Genomic DNA, 18,315 nt, shown 5'->3' with positions numbered 1-18,315 from the left:
TTTCACTTCTCACAGCCAATACAGGTCTTATTCAAACACGTGAGGATTAAATGCAGCTGTTCAGGCCGGAATTTTGTGTATGACAGGTGTTGTGTGACTCTTAAAACACACTCTGATCTTACAGCCTAGTGCACAAACAGTACATTAACACCCTCCACCCATACTACTGTTTATTTCCTTAGCAGCTGCTCTCACTGTTCTGTGTAGATTTAAACATTAACACATTCCCCGTGGCCTTTTTAGCTGAGAGTCCGATTCTCTTCTTGTGGTTGCACTTTGCACTCAGGGGTCAGGTGATCCCCGCTGCCCGGTGCAGGAGAACGATGGTGTTGTGTGTCCATAAAACCTGTCGGGGAGTGTCAGGGCGGTGGGGAGGTGAGAGGCTACTGGTGCTGCCGCTGCCGAGTCAGCTGCTGCTGCACATCCACGCGCCTCCAACTTCTCAAGAGTGAGACAGAAAGCCAAACTGTGGATTACTCTGCGAGGAGATGTTAACATCATGTTATTTATTACGACACGAGGTCTGGTTCAAGTTAGTGCAGGCTTCTTACGACACAGACCAATGACAGCTAGGGGTTTAAAACCAAACACGTTTCTTTCTCTGACATGTTCTTTCCAGTGTTATCTGTTTCTAACACCGTGTGTTTGGTTCAACTCGCAATTAGCAGCCGTCTCCTGTCCCCTCGGGCTCCACTGGTGGAAGGGGGGGAGGGAGATAGAGATATATGATTTTGCTAAGTGAAACAGTCCTGGACGCAGAGGCTCATCTAACTTGCTAATGCTGAGCCTGTGCAGAAAACAGGGCTTGTAAAGAAGCTGTCATAATGGAGGAAAAAAAAAAAAATCAATGTGTTTGTGACAATAAATCAAACGGCAGCAACCTGCAGCCTGGAAACTGGAGTTTAGATCCACTGAGAATCTGATGGTAATTTATGAATCATTCACACACCAGAAGGACGTCAGAATAAAAAGCCACATACTCCTGCAAACGCTGATGTTTCATTTAAAGTCCTTCCCCCCGAATATGATAAATAGTGGCCTGATGATTTGTTTATGGATATTTTCTCACAGTGCAGCATTGATTAGTCTCTGTGGGAAGACGGATTGTTCTTTACCCTTCGCTTCCAGCTGTGAAACCAGTGCATTGACTTTGCTCATCTAGTGATTCAAAGTTTGCTATGTGTGTGTGTCTGTGTGTGTGTGTGTTTGGGTGCACGCCCGGGGGCTACAGAGCTGGCATAACACTCACCTGAGGTTCTGGAATGGATTGGGTGTTATTCTGGGTATGGAGCTGGAATGCGTAATGACTTTGTTGCTTTGTAAAGGGAGGGTCGACAAGAACAGAAATCATAACCGTGCAGCGTAGTGTGTGTGTTTTTTCTTATCAGAAGTTTGTTTAGTGGTTACACATTCATGTGAGCAAACCTCACGCTTTCCATACACAGCAACCAAGGCTATCAGGAGGTCACGCTTAAACGAAAGAGTTAACACGTGTTACAAGAAATGTTTTCCTCCAGGCATTCAAAAAAAAAAAGAAAATCTCATGCAAGGCAATTTTCGGACCCTGCAGTCAGTCACGGCTCCTCCCTCGATAAAAACGACAGGCTGGAAGAGTGGCTGCTCCTCGGTGCCAAATCTCCCCGGGGGAGCTCTTCCCCTCTCGCTCTCCCCTGGTCACACTCATCATTAGCACATACACAACTTTGACACCTGCTCCGGGAAAATGGGAATCGTACATCACGATGTTCATATCTCCGCTGCTATAATCTACAGTTGGAGCTAAGTGAAGGAATGAGGAAAGCCCAGATAAATGTCAGGGGAGAAATACTGGTCCAATATTCTGCGACTTGCACTAAGCCTGCACATTAGAGACCTTTTGCGGGGGAGTGGCGTTGTTTGCTTGATTGCCGGTGGCGAAATTGATATCATGCTCGTGGGGGGAGGGGGTGACCTGAAGGGGCAAACAGCTAAAGCACACATACAACAGGGGTTGGATGCCCTCAAGCTGCAGGTCCCTGGTTTGACTCCCGGCCAGCGGACCATTTGCAGGAGTGCCTGTTTGAAATGGGCTCTGTGTTGATGCTAGTTGCAGCTTTCTTTTAGAAAGTATAAAAGTGACCTGCAGTATTTGAGTGGCGGCTGCAGAACCCTGACGCTGCTCCTCCGCTGCTGCACAAGGAGCTGTTCACCTGTTTTATTCAATTAGGTAAACGGTCCCTTACGTTGATGAGTCCCAGCCGCCGCTGCGACCGAGCACTGGTCTCCTTTTCTTTCAAAGTTTATTAATGTCGAACGTATCCTGTATCCACATCGCACAAACATCAACACAGTGCTTCTCTGGGCCTTTCACAATACCTTTTTCAGGTGTGATAAATGATAAATAATAAATTACTTTATGCCTTCCACTGTCAGACAGACATGAGAGGGTCCCCCCCCCCCCCCCCTCGACCCCTGTACACTGCTACCGTGGATTACTGTTCCCTGTCGGGGGGCCTGATGGATGCGATGAACTGCAGCCACCTCATTTTTCTGCCCTCACTCAATGTCGTGAGGTGCGACCGGTCGAGGATGTGCCCGCAGGTCACGCTGAAGGACGCAGCCTCCCTGGGCGCTGCCCATGATTTATAATGCTCAGACACTCGGTGAAGGCGAGTCGCAGCCTCGCTCTTCATGCCCTGAAAGCTTTATTAACGAATGAGTCTGTGAAGGGGGGGGGCAGCAGAGGCGAAACCCCTTCACGGCTGATGTGGGTTTTTTTGTGAGCTCCGACTTGATGACGGCAAAGAAGCCACACAGGGCGGGTGACTCATGTTGTTTAATGATCAACGGAGACAGAACCAAAAGTAGTGGATGTCTATTTTTGGTTTCCTTCTATTTTTCTTGGTGTTTTATTTTATTTATTTTGACTCCTGCAACATTTTACCTTGTCTCTTGTCGACTGTAGGCCGTGTGTGAGCCTCTCTCCTGACTGCATGGTGTCGTAAGGGCCCTCCAGTTGAATTGTTGCCTTTACGGAGCTTGTGTTACTGGTGTGAGGTCTCAGTGTGGTTCCTGTCAGGTGGACGCCGGCCTGTGATGGCCGACCTGCACCGACGAGGATTCTGCGTCGCTGTCTGTGCCCGCGACCGCCTCCTCCCTGGCTCCATGTGTCAGTGCGCTGATCTGGAACCCTACTCTCGTGGCCTCTAGTATGAGATGGGCTGGTTAGCATTGTGGTTATGTTGAGGGCCCAAGGGCGGCAACCCAGCAGTCTGAGCATCTCTGCTTTTTTCCCCAGTCAGGGTTTCTCCGTCTGCGCCCTGTAATTACCGTCCCGCTCGCAGAGAGGACTCACGACATGGTTTGGTAGACGCAACCGCTCCACTGTCTCTCCATCTCGCTCTGTCTCTCGTTTTCGGTTGTCTGCTTTTCCTTTCCACCACCCCCCAAAGCCTTTCAGGGCGCCATCTCCCAGCAGCCAATGACTGCCTCCAGATGGTCCCGTTTGGTGAGCAGTTCTTTGGTTTTTCTCCCTCCTGCAGTTTAGAGGGGGGACGGTTTGAAGTGGATTCAAATGGAAGATGTTGAAGTTGCTGGTAATTGCCAGGATGGAGACATCAAAGTGCCCAATGACACAGACAGTGCGTAAAAGAGTCAGTGAAGACGGCCCCTAGACTAAAGCATATACTGCACATAATACCTCACATGGCAATGTGTAGTGTGAATAGAATCACTTGAACTGACAACAAGAAATCACACACAGTTTTAAGACCTTTAATCCATTATAGGTTAATAATTTTAAGTTTGGTTTTTCCCTGAAAGGTTAATATCCTCAAATGTTCAGTTAACACTTCACTTTCCTTATGATGTCTATTGCTGCAGCTCCTCTTTTCAGCCTCTGTCTGAAATGCTTGGTTTTAGCGCCTGTCCCTTTAGGTTGCCACTCTCGATAAAGCTCAGTCTACTATGATCAACTGACTGACTCTGTAGTGATTAGTCAATGTCGGACTCTGACTTGGCTTTGTTAGGGGCCGTAACAGGCTAACCACGAGGCATACATCTAGCCAATGTGGGGCATTGGGATATCACAATGCCATTACGACTGGATGAGGTGATTCAGGAGCAGTGCAGACTTTCCAGACCTTTTAGATTCACAAATAACGATATATCACTAGAGGGAAAGAAATAAAATAAAAAAGCCAAATGTTGCTTAAAGTAGACTGAATATTTGCTAACAAATTGGCCATAGCAATCTAAACGTTAGCGGTGTTCACAGCTTGTTTCTGCTGCCCCCTGGTGGCCAATGAAATCAGTTATTGCTGCTTTAAATTCAATGTCAAATATAAAAAGAAAACAAAGAATTGATATAAATGACTGGTGACCAGTGTGGTAGTGGATGTTTTGGTAGTGGTTTCAAGGGCCCTGAAGGCTCAGCTCAGTTTCCACCACAGAACGATCGAATCTTCATTTTTCTAAGCTCTCGTTTTCCAGCAGATAGACGATCGGGGAAGAAATGGTTATTTTCACTCTCGCCACAATTGCTGATAAGCTAGTTTGGCCAAAATTCATTTGTTTCTAAAAATACCAGTAATGAAGGGGTTCAGATATGTTTCTTACTTTTCATTTTCCCACAAAACCCGATAGAATTACTAGTATTTGAGTCTTTGATGGATATTTAAATAAACACACTACTTGTTTTGCCCTTACTGTCATCAGGGCTTCAATAAGACTTCATCAAATTGTATCTTGGTTATTGAATTTCCCCTCTTAAACGTAATTTGTAAATGTTGGCCCTTGTTCTCCATCCTTCTGTGGGCGAGACAGAAAATAATAAACTGAAAATGTGCAATAGAGATTAGATTGAAGAAAAGTGTTTTATTGGTGCACTTCCGAACACGTGAAGACTGTTTAAGAGACAGACGACTCAGCAGATCACTGGACTCACGTTGCTTTATTGTGGAGGTCCTCTTCCCTACTTTCCTTTCTGGTTCACCAGGTTTCCCAGTGAATGTCAAAGACCAATACTACATTATTTCAGATGCAGAAATGCTGAAGATGATAAAAAACAAAGACGAGAGAAGAATCTAACACTGAAATAAAACGTATGTACTCTTGATGCATGAGCAGTTATAACACTGTTCACAGTGGAAAAGCAGAGTCCATCTTTATATCCATCATACCATGGTCACACCATACTAACAAATTGGCAGTGGGGCTGACCTTATGGCTGAGTGGTTAGGACACATGCCATATGGATGCATATGCCTTGGGCAGCTGGCCGTCAGTTTGACTCCTGGCCAGCTGAGCCACTTACTGCTCGTCATCCCGTGCTCTCTCATCTCTCATCTCTCCTTCGCTGTCGTCATATATAAAATCCAACTAACCGGATAATCTGGCGTTCGGAAACAATAGCATTTTCTCCCGCTGAGCCCGGTGGTCGCAGTAATCCTGAATGACGTTTAACATCGGGAATGTTCTCTTGTGACGCCACCGGACACCCGCTGCTCCGGGGTCCAGATGGCGTCTAGACCCTTGAGATACATGATACATACATGAGTCTTAAGTACCTGTGATATCTTGATGTGGAGGTGATCACACAGAGCGGAGGAGAGGACCGCCCTGCCCATTGTGCTGGGATTACTGGAACAAGCTGCTACCTGCCACTGGATGAAACTGAATATGCGTGGCGGCGTGCAGGGGGCTCAATCTCTCCAGCGCTTGCACGAATCAGCTGATGGTCATTTGTGATGTTCTGCAGTGGTAAGGCGATGTCCTTACTGGGATTGGAAGCCGCTCACCAGCACTCGCCGTGTCCTCGCTGTGCTCCAGCCAGGCCACAGCAAGCCGCTTCAAAGCTGAATTAATCAGGCTCTGATGCTTTGTAATCACCCCACTGGTATGCAGCAGTTGGATGAGAAATGGGCCATATGTAGATGTTGGGTGTGCGTTTGCCCGGTGGTGGATTGAGGCGTTAGAGATTGTCTTCGATTCACTGCACAAGGCGTTGACCTCAGTCCTCTCCGGATAGTCTCGGCGCTCCTTGCCTGGCTATTTAATTAAAAGCAAACAGATAATCTCTCCTAGTATATCATGTGGTAATAGCAGCACACGCGTACAGTATACGACTGCCGGCCCACACACACAGACACACACTGACACACAGTGATAATAATCGCCTTAGATGGGGAGTAATGTGTAATACCAGACTAAATCATCTAACAAGTAAATCCTTCCTCTGCCTGCTCTGTGTCGTGTGGCAGTCATGCAAACCAACAACTCAATAATGTGACAGAAAATGAAAGCTGCCATCCGTTGAAATTATGATCCACTTTTGAAGGAGTTGGTTTTATATTCAAATAATTTGCATCAGCTCTGAAAACGTTCAGATTGGGATTAATGGTCGTTAAAGGTTATGCTCCCATCATTAGACAAGGGTCTCTAATGATTTGACTCCACAGGGCTAAGTTGTTAATGGGTCTAGACAAGGGTTTGGATTTCGAGGGCTAATGCCTGCTGATGGCTCTTAAGCCGTGGCCACTCTCGGGCTCTCGGCCCTCTTCATATTAATGGGATTAACGGGACTGTGGATGAGAGGGGGCATGACGTGTAAGCAGAGAACCCAAAACAAAAACTCCCCTGTCCCCCATATCCAACAGGGATGCTATAGTTTGCCCTTTTCAGTGAGGAAGAGGAGAAGGTTACCCCTCTTCACGAGGCCTCCACAACTCGGTGGTCCCATTCCCTGACTAGGAGCACTGGCTCGTCTCGATAAGGTTATGACACAAGTTGGCCCGTTTGGGTGAGATGCTTTTGTCCTTTGTGAGAAGAAGGGGCTGTGTGGTCCCTCTGTTCTCCCCGGACCCTGGAGAAGGAGGCCATTTGTCGCCACACACAGGAGGAATTAAGCCCCCGGTTGTTTCGGCACGTTGTTTATGAAGGACAAAGAAACAAGACCTCAGTGTTTGCATGGAGCAGAAAATTGCTGCAGTTTTGCAGACCAAACCTGTTAGAACCAATTGGGTGAGCTCATGCTCTGGTTAGTGTTTTTCCAGTGGTGGGAGAGGAAGCGGGGCAGAGGATTCACAGTGACTCAGCCAACAGAAGCATCATTGTGTTCCCGAATAAAGCCAATTCAACTTGTTAGTTTTTGGGTGGGATGTAAAAATGATGCTCCAGTCGATGCCCCCTGGGGAAATGAGGCTTCACACGTTTTTAGAGCTGGTTGGCTGCTTGGTCGGAGTCCAGTCATCTGCTTATTGTTGCCATATTTCAGTCAGTTATAATTGGAGCAGTTTTGGTCTAGTGTAATTATACAAGCCATGTTTACCTCCGACGTGGAGGTTATACTTTCACCCCTGTCCGTTTGTTTTTTGTTAGTTTTTAAGCGGAATTGTGCAACAACTGCTGCACGGGTTCCCACGAAACTTTTTGCACGAATGCTCCATGGGTCAGGGAAGCATCTATTCAATTTTGGTGTGGATCTAGATCAGGGGGCAGATCCATGACCTTTCTTTAATCCTGCTTTCCATGGGCAAGTCTCTAGCCTTGCCCAACTGTGTTTGCCTAGCATTGCCTTTCAAAGACTAAGGGGAATTCCTACTATTTGTATTCTTATTGCAGTTCTCTCCTGTGTGTTATTTCTGCTGACAGGTTATTGTGTGTCTTAATAAAATTGATCAAATCTGTGCAGCAGCAGCACATTCACCCGAGTGGATGATTCTCTGCTCAGGGAGACAATCAGTTGTTTTGTTGCACAGGGAAAACAACAAAGCCCCGAATAAACCTGAATCTACTCTAAACCTTGTTGGATATGATGGATGATAAACACAGACTCAAATTTCAAAGTAATTTAACACAATTGTTGTTGAGGACTTTTTCCGTTTCTTGTCAGATTCAGCTTCGTTCCCTAAAGGACACGTGTGTTTGAATTGGTCTGACTCGTGTTATTATTGTGGTCGAAGTAGATTTCAGATATGATTACAGTATCCTGTGTGTGTGTGTGTGTGTGTGTGTGTGTGTGTGTGTGTGGGTGTGTGTGTGTGTGTGTGGGAGGTGAGTCAGATGCAGCACAGATGGGCCTGCGGTCTGGCCAGTTTAGTCACTGTAGGTAACCTGCTTCCCCTGTTAGCCCTGAAACACATGAACACTTGCCCCTTGTGCCCTTTATTGTGTGTTTAATCACAACAGAGAGCATCATTGTACATTCATCTTAAGGGGGGACTTTAACACTTCTTTATTTGAGGACCTGCAAACAAGCTGACAGACCAAATCTACACCAGAACACTTGTGGACAGGGACAATCTCGGCTTTAGGAGCTGCTTCCCCTTCCTCCGTGTCCCTGGCCTCACTTCCTACCTCTGACCAGACCACAGCAGTGGAGGAAGGACATCTTTTCACAAGCTGCCCTAATTGATACTGTTGGGCCCTGGGAGCCCGGCGCGTGGTTTCAGTACTCTGCAAAATGCGTGCAAAGAACAACAGCCTGCAGTGTGCCACCCTCTGGGACACCACAGGTTATTTACGACCAGACAAGCAGTCTGGCTCAGGTCCTCGTATAGTTCCATTTAAGTGCGTTCGAAAAAATACCCACCGCACTTGTGTGTGACCCTTCCCAAGTCTGTCATCAAATGGCAACACAGAGAACGGGCAAGAGTTGAGTCCAAGCCAGAACTGAAATCTCAGTCTCAGACGTGTGTGTGGGAATTGAAAGAGTGAAACTGGATATACACGTTTTTTTTTGTTTTTTTTACTGGATTCCTACTGTTGGTCCGGGCTTTTCTTTACTTTATGTGCATAAATATTTATGAAATTATTAATTTTTTTAATGAATAAGTGCAGTGCCTGGTACTGTGGTGATGCTAGTTGTGTCTTTCTTTCTGAATCTGTAAAAGTGACCTGCAGTAGTTAAAGAACAGCCACTGATGCTACACAATGAGCTGTTCACCAGTTTATTCAAAGAGCTGTTCACCTGTTTATTCGATATGCAGAACCCAGAGAGGATCGGCTGTCGCTGCTGTTGCTGTGAACGTGCCGTGGTCGAGACCGAGGAGAGTTTATTCAGAGTTTAATAATAATAAAGATATCGTGTCCAAATTGCACCCAATGTGGACACTGAGCTTCCTTCCTTCCTGAACAACACACAAGCCAAGTGTGAAGCCTGATAAGACGACCAGCTCTTGAGAAATTCCAGCCACAGACAGATAGACATAGATATTTTCTGGGTCAGATGTTTTACGTTTGGTTTTGTGTGTGGGACTTCACCAAATCCAATCAAATGTCATATGTATATATGGACTGCTTCTAATGTAGCTTGTCATGGCTCGGCGAGGCAGACCAGTCTGACATGGGAACGGCTGGTGTTGTATTGTGTTTCACAGACACAGCCAACTCTCCCATCCTCTCTCTCTCGTCCTCTCTCTCCCTCTTTCTCTCTGTCATCTGGAATAAAATCGCAGCAGTGACAGATTGATGGAGTCCTGGTGGTTTAACAGGCTTGATTTCAGTGGTTTATTTTGGCCGAGTGCTCACTCCAGTATCCGCGGCTCGCCGTGTTTCTCCTCATCTCTGACCTTTCCGATGTGTGACTCTCCCTCCCGGGCTCTTCTGCCAAGTGAGGTCTTCCTCCTGCAGCCGAAGATGGATACACACAATTGGCCAGAGTTTATTTTTGATCCGCTGAGGAAGTTTGAGTTTGGGAGGAAAAAGTGCGCAACTGTTTTCCCTCCAGCAGCCCCTGAGGTTTTGAGGGTCTGGAGAGAAGAAGCGCTTGTCAGCTGCTCTGACAGAATAATGAGACGCCTCGAATGTGCTCTCAAGAAAAATAAATTTCTAATCTGAGGGAGATTGAGGGTGTGCTAAAGAGGGAAGAGCAGAGCTGGCAAGAGGGAAAGAATGACTGAAGGAGCATTATGGCCTTCTATGAAGGTCGGGGCCCTGATTAAGTGTGACTGCGAGGGCCTTCAGGCTACCTGCAGGGAGCATGTGCTGGTCTGACTGTGAACTCCTGCTGCTCAGGGCCTCACAATATTAAGTGAGATGAGATGTTAAGAGGGTCCAAAACCACAAGGAAGCCCCCGTGTGCTTCCTCACAACCTGTCTGGCCTGTACAGTAGACACGTCTCCCACCACCACCACCAGCACCACATGGTAGAAGCATTAGTGGCTGTTTTAATCAGGAAGCAGCTTGAGAGGAACCCATCCTCTGTGATGTCGGCTCTGGAGCTTTGTTTTCATTTGCGTGAATGACTGCCGGGCTCTCCGGTGAAGACCCTCTGCCTTCAGACACATGAAACTAACGGCTGGTCAAACTAAATCCCTCTGAAACCTACAGAACCTCTTTTTCAGCTCAAGAGACGAGGTCGACCGCAATGAGTCTTTTCGCCTCACGGTCAAACTTAATCTTTTATTTTATGGAAACAAGCTCCATTATCTTGGAAGAAGACAAATTACACCAGGAATGGCATTCATATCAAGAGACGTCTGGAGGCGAGTCAGAGTCCGTCGAGACTGAAGTGAAATGATCTCACCCCGCTGGCAGATTCCCTCCACTTGAGCAAAAGACATTATCAGCACGAGATTAAACCACCGGCAAAGCACTCGCTCTGCCTCCGCTGCTCATTCAGTGCCATTTGCTAATGCAGCGCGCCCGTCACTCTGCTTGATTGATGGAGCTGATGGTTCTCGAACATGACAGCAGAAGGAAAGCAGGGCGGCCCTGGGTACCTGCCACGTGGGCCTGTCCGCTCTCCCCACGAGCGAACGCTCCTCAACTGGGCGCTAACATCATGTCACCTCCTAAACTGCACATCCCGCAGCTCTTATTCTCCTCGGGAACTTTCCGGCAGCTCATTGAGAGGTTATTGATTTTTAGACGAGGAGTAATCAAGCACAGTTTCCCTGTGAGCACACAGATGGCCGGCCTCTTATTAGGTGAATAAGGATTTCATTTATTGTCGTCCTGCGACTGTTGCAAAGGCCATCCATTCATTCAGTGATGTGTTAATCCATATTGTTAAATGAATGGCCTATGTGTCTGCAGCCTGCAGGGTCACACTTGCATACGTTTATATAGAAAATGCATCTTCTGTGGGAGGTGCTACACTTTCCAAAATGGCTTAAGTTGGATTTTTACGACTGGATTTAAAATCGGCGTTCATCTAGTAGAGAGAAACTAAAAAGATGTTTTTTTGAGTGTGTGTTTTCTATGTGATCTGTTGCATGTGGCCAACGTGTAAAGATCAGATTAATGTGAGAGATTATTGTGTATCTCACACTCTGCTGCTGGAGAAGTTGGCTGTGAATCATGTGGCTGAATGACGGATGCCAGCCGTCACCGTCAACAGATGAGTTGGAGTCACGCTGGCATGTTTCGCTGCTCTGAGGTTTTTAATTTGTTGCAACGACTTGACATCAGCTTTTTCGTTTTTTTGGGGGAAATAACAAAATTAGACAATATGGAGGAATAAAGAAATGCTTTATATAACTGTTCATAAGGTTCTGGGTACGGCAGAGGAAATGAATCATCGGGTATGGACACCAAGTCAGAGAGGGAAAAGTTTCAAAAGGCAGAATGGAGTTTTACTGGACTCAACTTTTAAATAACCGGCCTTTCAGGGATCAAAGCAGTAGAGTAGTCAGAGACACATCGTTAGGAATGTGGCATTATTAAATAAATAGAATGCAAATCATTTGTTTTATAATGGAATGGATAAAACCTAGGTATTTATGGTATTATGGTATTATGGTATTTATGGTATGGATAAAACATAGGTATTTATTCATAAAATTATCATTTTTTTTCTTTAAAGAGGTTTTCATAGAGCTGCTTGACTTGTTTTGTGACATTTTACAGGCGCTGAGTGGTTAGCACTGTCTCTACAAGATGTGATGTTCTTGGTTCGAATCCCGGTTCAACCTGAGCCTTTCTGTGTTTTCTCATGCCCTCATGGATTTTCTCTGGTTACTCCGACTTCCTCCCAGTCCAAAGACGTGCAGACTGGGGTAAGATTAATTAGAGATTTTAAATTGACATCCACCCAATGTCTGGCTGGGATTGGTTCCAGCCCCTCTGTGACCCTCGAAGGATGAGCGGAATAGATAATGGTTGGATGCATTACAGTCCTTTGCCTGTCTTTTTTTACATTTAGTCTATTCATTTATTTAACAAGTAAATGATCCCTTCTTCTTTTTTTGGCTGTGATTACACGTTTGTTAAAATCCAGAGTAATTGGCCGTTGTTTCATGGGCGCTTTGTGTTTTACACTAAATTGCAAACTTGGCTTTCCCTGTTTATAATTAAAAATCTCCATCTCAGTGTTGTGATGAAGCTGCACTTGGTTCAACTCTGGTCACAGTTTGTCAACAATCTATATATTTTTGCTTTGGGATTATGAATATTTTTTAGTAGTGATGTTCTGTAAATCCCTTCCTCGACACACTACTCAAGTTTTTGTCGTTCTGACAGATACACTTCATGTTGTCAAGGCCTAATAGTTTTACAATTCACTGTCTGAGTGACTATGATTTTGGAAATGACATTTCCAAAGCCGTTCCATAATCACATAATCATCATTATGAATGATCTCATGGTATTTATTAAGAACACTTCTGGTTTTCGTCAAGAAACCACCTCGGCCGTCGCTCACCAGCGTCTGACTGATGGAGAGAAAATTACCATTTGAAATATTACCTTTTTATTCTTGGACGCTATCGGCGTTGAACTTTTTTCCCACAATATTGCTTTTCCAGTTCAACACAACCAGTTCATCTCTATTTAAATGCACTTAATCATTTTGAGTAGGAGAATCCTGGGCCGGGGGAATGAAAGGCGGTGACTGGGACACTGTGGGGAGTGGAAACCGGAGCAGGGCTGAAGAACATCCACGTTTCCATCGACTGTCCCAGTGTTGTCCACACTAATCAAAAACAGATTTTTACATGTGGATCTGCAGGTTCTGAAACCTGTGAGTTATCCTCTAACAATAATATTGGCGGCGGCACCTCTTCTTTTTTCTCACATTCAACTTTTTGTAAAACTATAAAGCAGATGGACGACGTTTTTCTCGTCTGAGCAGCTGCGTCCGCAAAATAGATTTGGAATGCATTCATTAATAAAATGCACTATTGTCCCTCACGCTGTAATTACTTGCAGATTTGTCAGACTTAGGAGTTTTTCTGTGTAACTGTCAGTGGACTCCCAAGGGTGAGTCAGCTGCTGCAGCGTGGACGCCCGCAGTCTAAACCAGATTAAGTGTTTAAACCTTTGAGTCCCCAGTCGAGAGGCGGTTGAACTTCTCCAGACAAAGATCCATATGTTTCTCGTGTGGGATTTCTTGTTTTCTTTCCCGTGCAAGAATTTATTCAGCAGGTCCCAGGAAATATGTCAATGTAATGATTTCTAACCTCACGACTACATTAAATTCTTTAGAGGTTTAAATAGTAGGCAGTGGCGAACTTGATCTTGATCAGAAGATTGTGCTGAGGCTTTGATTGATCGGGTTATGGATCAGAACTGGTCAAACATCTTGATCTTATTTTGAAAAATGTATCAAAGAGTGATCGTGTTTTTCTGGCCGCAGCTGGAGATACAAAGATAAAACCCGGTTCTCCTTTCAGCACATGCAGGGAGTTTTCATCCCAACACAGACACACACTAACTCCGACAGCTCTGGACCTTGATGTGAAGGTCACTTGCATATCCATAAACCTTGGTGCTATTTACCTACGGATGTTCGGCTGCACACGCCGGATCATGTGTTGTGGTTGTTGATTTGTTGAGGATCAACATTATCGCTGACATAACAAGCGGCAGCCGCCTTCTCGGTAAATACATCATGATTTCTCCGTGTGTCACAGTGAGTCTGGAGTTGTCAGTCTCAGCTCGACAAGTAAACACAATCTAACACAACAGTGGGAGCGGTATGACAACATGGTAAATAAGGAGCAGCTGAGAGCTTCCACGGTGTCAATCCGGTAAAGCCGCACTGATGCAAGTTCAGCTGCGTGTGGTGCAACAGCATCTTATCGCCTCTCCAGCTTTGTGCAGCAGCCTCCATCAGTTTCACTGCCAAAACCTTCATGAACTCCATAAACATGTGATATGATGATCTGCTCGGCACATTTTTCACCTTAATTTTGTGAGGGAGGGTTTCTTAATGCCCTCATTAGCTGATAGTTAGGACGCCTCTCAGCGGGAGGACACAGTGTGTTGCATAATTTTTAAAAGCAGCAAATTACACTTGATGACGTTAGAGTTTTACTAAAAATGCTGCAAGGGAAATGAGGACAAAAGGGCCAAAACTAAATCAAGTCATCCTGTACATACCACTAGAACATTTCTAATACTCACAGCTTCTGGGTTATCTAGGGGGCGCTCACGAGGTAGTCCAGAATAAACGGGAGCCTACTGAGCTTGAGCCCCAAGACGTAAGGTTTAAGGGGTAAAAGAATATACATGATATAAATATAAGGGGTAGAAACTATAGATTAAGTTCCATTATACTCTATTTTTCCAAATAAAGCATGTTTGTGTGAGTGTTTGTGGCGTCACAACCACAAACAGCATTCGCCATGCTGCATTAACCTGAGAACCTTTTGTGTGAACGCTGCCATGACTTTTACATTTGCCAGATTTACATTTGGCGGTCAAACATACGAATCCTTTAACTACTTGCGGTTGGTGTCCCACTGTCATGAAGCTGAGCACAATGCTAGCGTGATGTGCGTGTGATACCGCCATCGCTGGAAGAAAACCAAAGGGTCGTTACGTCATATATATCATATTATAGAATGAATAGTTTTTATTCACTCTGATTATGAAGTGTACATTTCTTTAAGCCCTTCAGCTCCATTCGCTTCATTTCACTGTTACATTGACGACTGCCTTGCTGCTGCTGCCTCGAGGTGAATTGGATCCAATTTTTCTGGCATTAATAGGAAGTGGAAAAGTACTAAGTAAAACTTACTGTCTAATTCTTCTCATTCTAAATAATCTAAATTATTCATTACTTTTGCAGTCACTGTGGACATATATCCTGACATGTCTCAAGTATTACTTCATCTAAACACTATTCCCTCACACACACATACAACAGCCCGACACCACATACTTGCGTGATGATGTGTTTATTGCTGCTGTGACTCTATTTATTTAAGAAAGATAGAAGTGGGTTGTTTATTTGGGAGTAGCCTCTATACAGTAGGCCCAGTGGGATAATTGAGAGATTTATGAGCTGGATTAAACACCAGTGCTCAGCAGGGTCGAGTATTTCGGGTGAAGCTAATTCATCTTTCATGATTCTAATTCTTTTATTTTGTTATTCTTTCCTGTCTGTTGATTTTTGGAGTGGAATGAACAGAAGGTACCTGGAATGCTCTGACTATGAGGAGACGGGATGCAACAATCCAGTTTCTTTTCCATCCAGCTTTAGTTCTTAAACAACCAGCATACGTCTAATGTCCTCTACTGTGTTTCCTCACCTTGAATTCAAAGCATCCAGCTTAAATTCTACCATACTTGTTCCTTATTATCCTTCATAATCCTTCCTTTTGAGGCATGATGGGAGGTTAAAGCGAGCGTTCTAGACCATGTGCTTAGATCGTTAAAATTAGTCTCAAACCATAAAAGAAATATGCAGTTTGGGGTTTGGAGCATCATGAGTCTGAATGAGTCAAACAGAGATGTCTTGGCCGACTGACCCACTTAGCGTTCGGCCTCAAAATCAAAGTGCAGTGGTATAAGGCTACGAAGCAGGAGGCTGGTAATTGATTTGTCCCCCCCCCCCCCCCTCCCTCCCTCCCTCCCTCCACCACTGGCTTGGTGAAATGAGGTGACATGTACGGTCCTTAGGCGTGGCTGAGCGGAGGGAGTGACGAGGGGAGAACGAGGGGGTCCGTGACCCAAAGGACGATCGATAGCCTCCTACATGACAGGGGGGGGGGGGCTGCATCCCTTTGTTCTCACTCTGGCTTCAGCTATCTACCAAACATTTCTGTACTACACTTGAGAAGTTATTAGAAAAAACAAATCTCAGTGACACGGGCCATTTGTTTTTACTGGCCATATGTTTAGCTGTGCTCTTTCATACAACAGGCATGGAACTCTTTATTTTTCATTATATGTGATATCAAGGACATAAAATGCAATGTGGATCCCAAACAAAGGACTTTGTTTAATACACCATTACATGGAGCCCGGCTATGAAAGGAAGAGAGTCGTCACACACGCGCGGTGTGGGTTGTGAAGTTCAAATTCCACATTAGAAGTTGTTACGAAGATTAATAACCCACAACTCCGCTCTATTGGAAATGGATGAGCTCATACGGTTGGGATGTGGGCTTGATTGCAGTGTACAGTACCTGATGTCTGGGGAAAGCAATGTCCATTAAATCCACCGTCCACGTCTGCTCGAGGCAAGGCCGGGAAACTTTGTCAGCACAACATGAATAATGCAAAAGAGGAAGAGGTGAAAGCACCGAGTCAAATGTTGTGAGGCTGTTGTTTGGTCCTGGGTTGTGGGTCTTAGAATTTCATGTTTACGTTGCGTGTACAGTATACGATCTCAGCCTACATCCATTGTACAAGGTGGGATTTTCTCGCATTAAAGATTGACTTCTAGTGATCATTATAGAATGCAGAATTTAACTGAACAGCAGCTGTTGGCCAAGATGACTGGCTCAGCGACTTGTAACTGAGTGTCCATGTTGCGTTGTACACTGGTAGCTGAGGCTAATGCTGGTTTTCTACCTCTGGAAGGGAGTCATGTTGGTAGGAGCTTGTTGAATCGGTGAAGTAAAGCAGCAAGTGGGTGTGTGACTGTTTTTATCATCGTGTCAAATGTAATGTAATAATAATGTAAAAATCATCTCAGTTTTCTGCCCGTCCAGATTCTCACCCTCTCAGTTTTAGAGACTCTTAAACTCCGGAGTAATGTGGTCGCTTTAAAAAGAAAATGTATTAGAATGGACGTAGCCTTCAATGCAACTCAGTACTTAGCAACATTATTCCAACTCAGCTTTCCTCAGCCAAAAGAGGGGAAGAGGTTAATTGCAGGTGCACTTTTCCAGTCATAAAACATCCATATACAAGTTGTTTTTTCTTGTGGGTTTCAGGCAGCTGAAGTGTTGGAAGGAGTAACGGCTCTTTTCGCAGCTCATAAAAAAATCTGCGAGCACACCTTGAGTGTTGTTGAAGGCCTCTCGCTGAAGGTCCCTCACTAGCAGCCCTCTAAAGAGTCCCTGAGGTTTATAGGAAAGCCGAGGGAGGGCAGCTCAGAGGATATCTGCTTTCACACCGCCGATGTGTGTTCAGTCCTCTTCCTGCCGCAGTTTAAGCGTCATACACAAATGACAGGACATCGCATCATGAATCCCTGCGACCCTTTATTTTGTGAGTGGCAGCCGAGCAGCCTTTTCCTGCCCGCCCCCCCTGCATGACCACAGCTGCCAGTCGACACCCGACACATCACACAAAGTGCTAAAGTGTGTATTGCAAGAGTCTGGCCTGCACCGTTGGCTACTGGACTGAACTAGATGTGTGCAGTGTGTTGTGTGTTAACCCAGTTTGCGTGACTTGAATTTTTAATATCTGCTCCAGCAAGAAGAATGCACTCTGTTGCACCGGAATAACAGGCATGGGCAGCGTGCCGGGTCTCCATCGCTGCAACTGGTTTTATTATTCTGCAGAGGTGAACGTACACCCACTAGTGTATTTGGGCTGTAGACCGAGATGGAACTGAGCTTAACTGAAGATCTAGCACTTTATTGTATTGCACATATTGGAGTTGTGTTCTTTGACAAAAGTTTAGCTTGACAAAAACTTGCACAGTAAATCTCTGCAAGCATGTTTTTTGTCCTCTGTGCTGAAGCATAAGAAAACTAGAATAAAATCAGATTCATGACTTGTCATGCGTCAAATAACTAAATAAATCCAAACTTATTGGAAACATTAAAACTATAACAAACAGTGTTATAAGAATGACTTTCTCTTTGAGAAAACATAATTTGAAGAGCAATAATGCCTTTTTACTTTGATCCACGTCCCATCCACTAACATGGAGGAGGAGGAGGCAGGTTCACAACCGATACCGCAGCCTGCCAACAGGGGGCGATCAAGACGGTTTAGCTTCAATCTCAGAGGGTCGTCATGTCATCCATCTTTATCTAACATGTGCATCATGTTGATCAGGGATAACGGTTGTTGATCTTGACCATGTACGGTAGCGTGTTAGCATGCTAACCTGGGCTACTTAAGAACAGCTGCAGCGGCTGGGCAGGGAACAAAAAACTAAACATTTGACAATCCTCTGGATTTAGAAATTCTCCAGGTAATTTCTCAGT

The 18,315-nt window shown here is 45.2% G+C and overlaps 1 protein-coding gene across 1 annotated transcript in view; it reads left to right on the top strand.

Annotated features, from left to right (window-relative positions):
* The window catches only part of tmtc2b (transmembrane O-mannosyltransferase targeting cadherins 2b), a 94,537-nt gene that overhangs the window by 1,393 nt on the left and 74,829 nt on the right, over positions 1 to 18,315 (top strand). The gene's annotated exons all lie outside the window — the stretch shown is intronic.

The sequence above is a fragment of the Platichthys flesus genome, chromosome 6 (genome assembly GCF_949316205.1).
Source record: "Platichthys flesus chromosome 6, fPlaFle2.1, whole genome shotgun sequence".
Classification (NCBI taxonomy): Eukaryota; Metazoa; Chordata; class Actinopteri; order Pleuronectiformes; family Pleuronectidae; genus Platichthys; species Platichthys flesus.
Note: the sequence above shows the minus strand (reverse complement) of the source record. Positions and strands in the feature narration are given on the sequence as shown.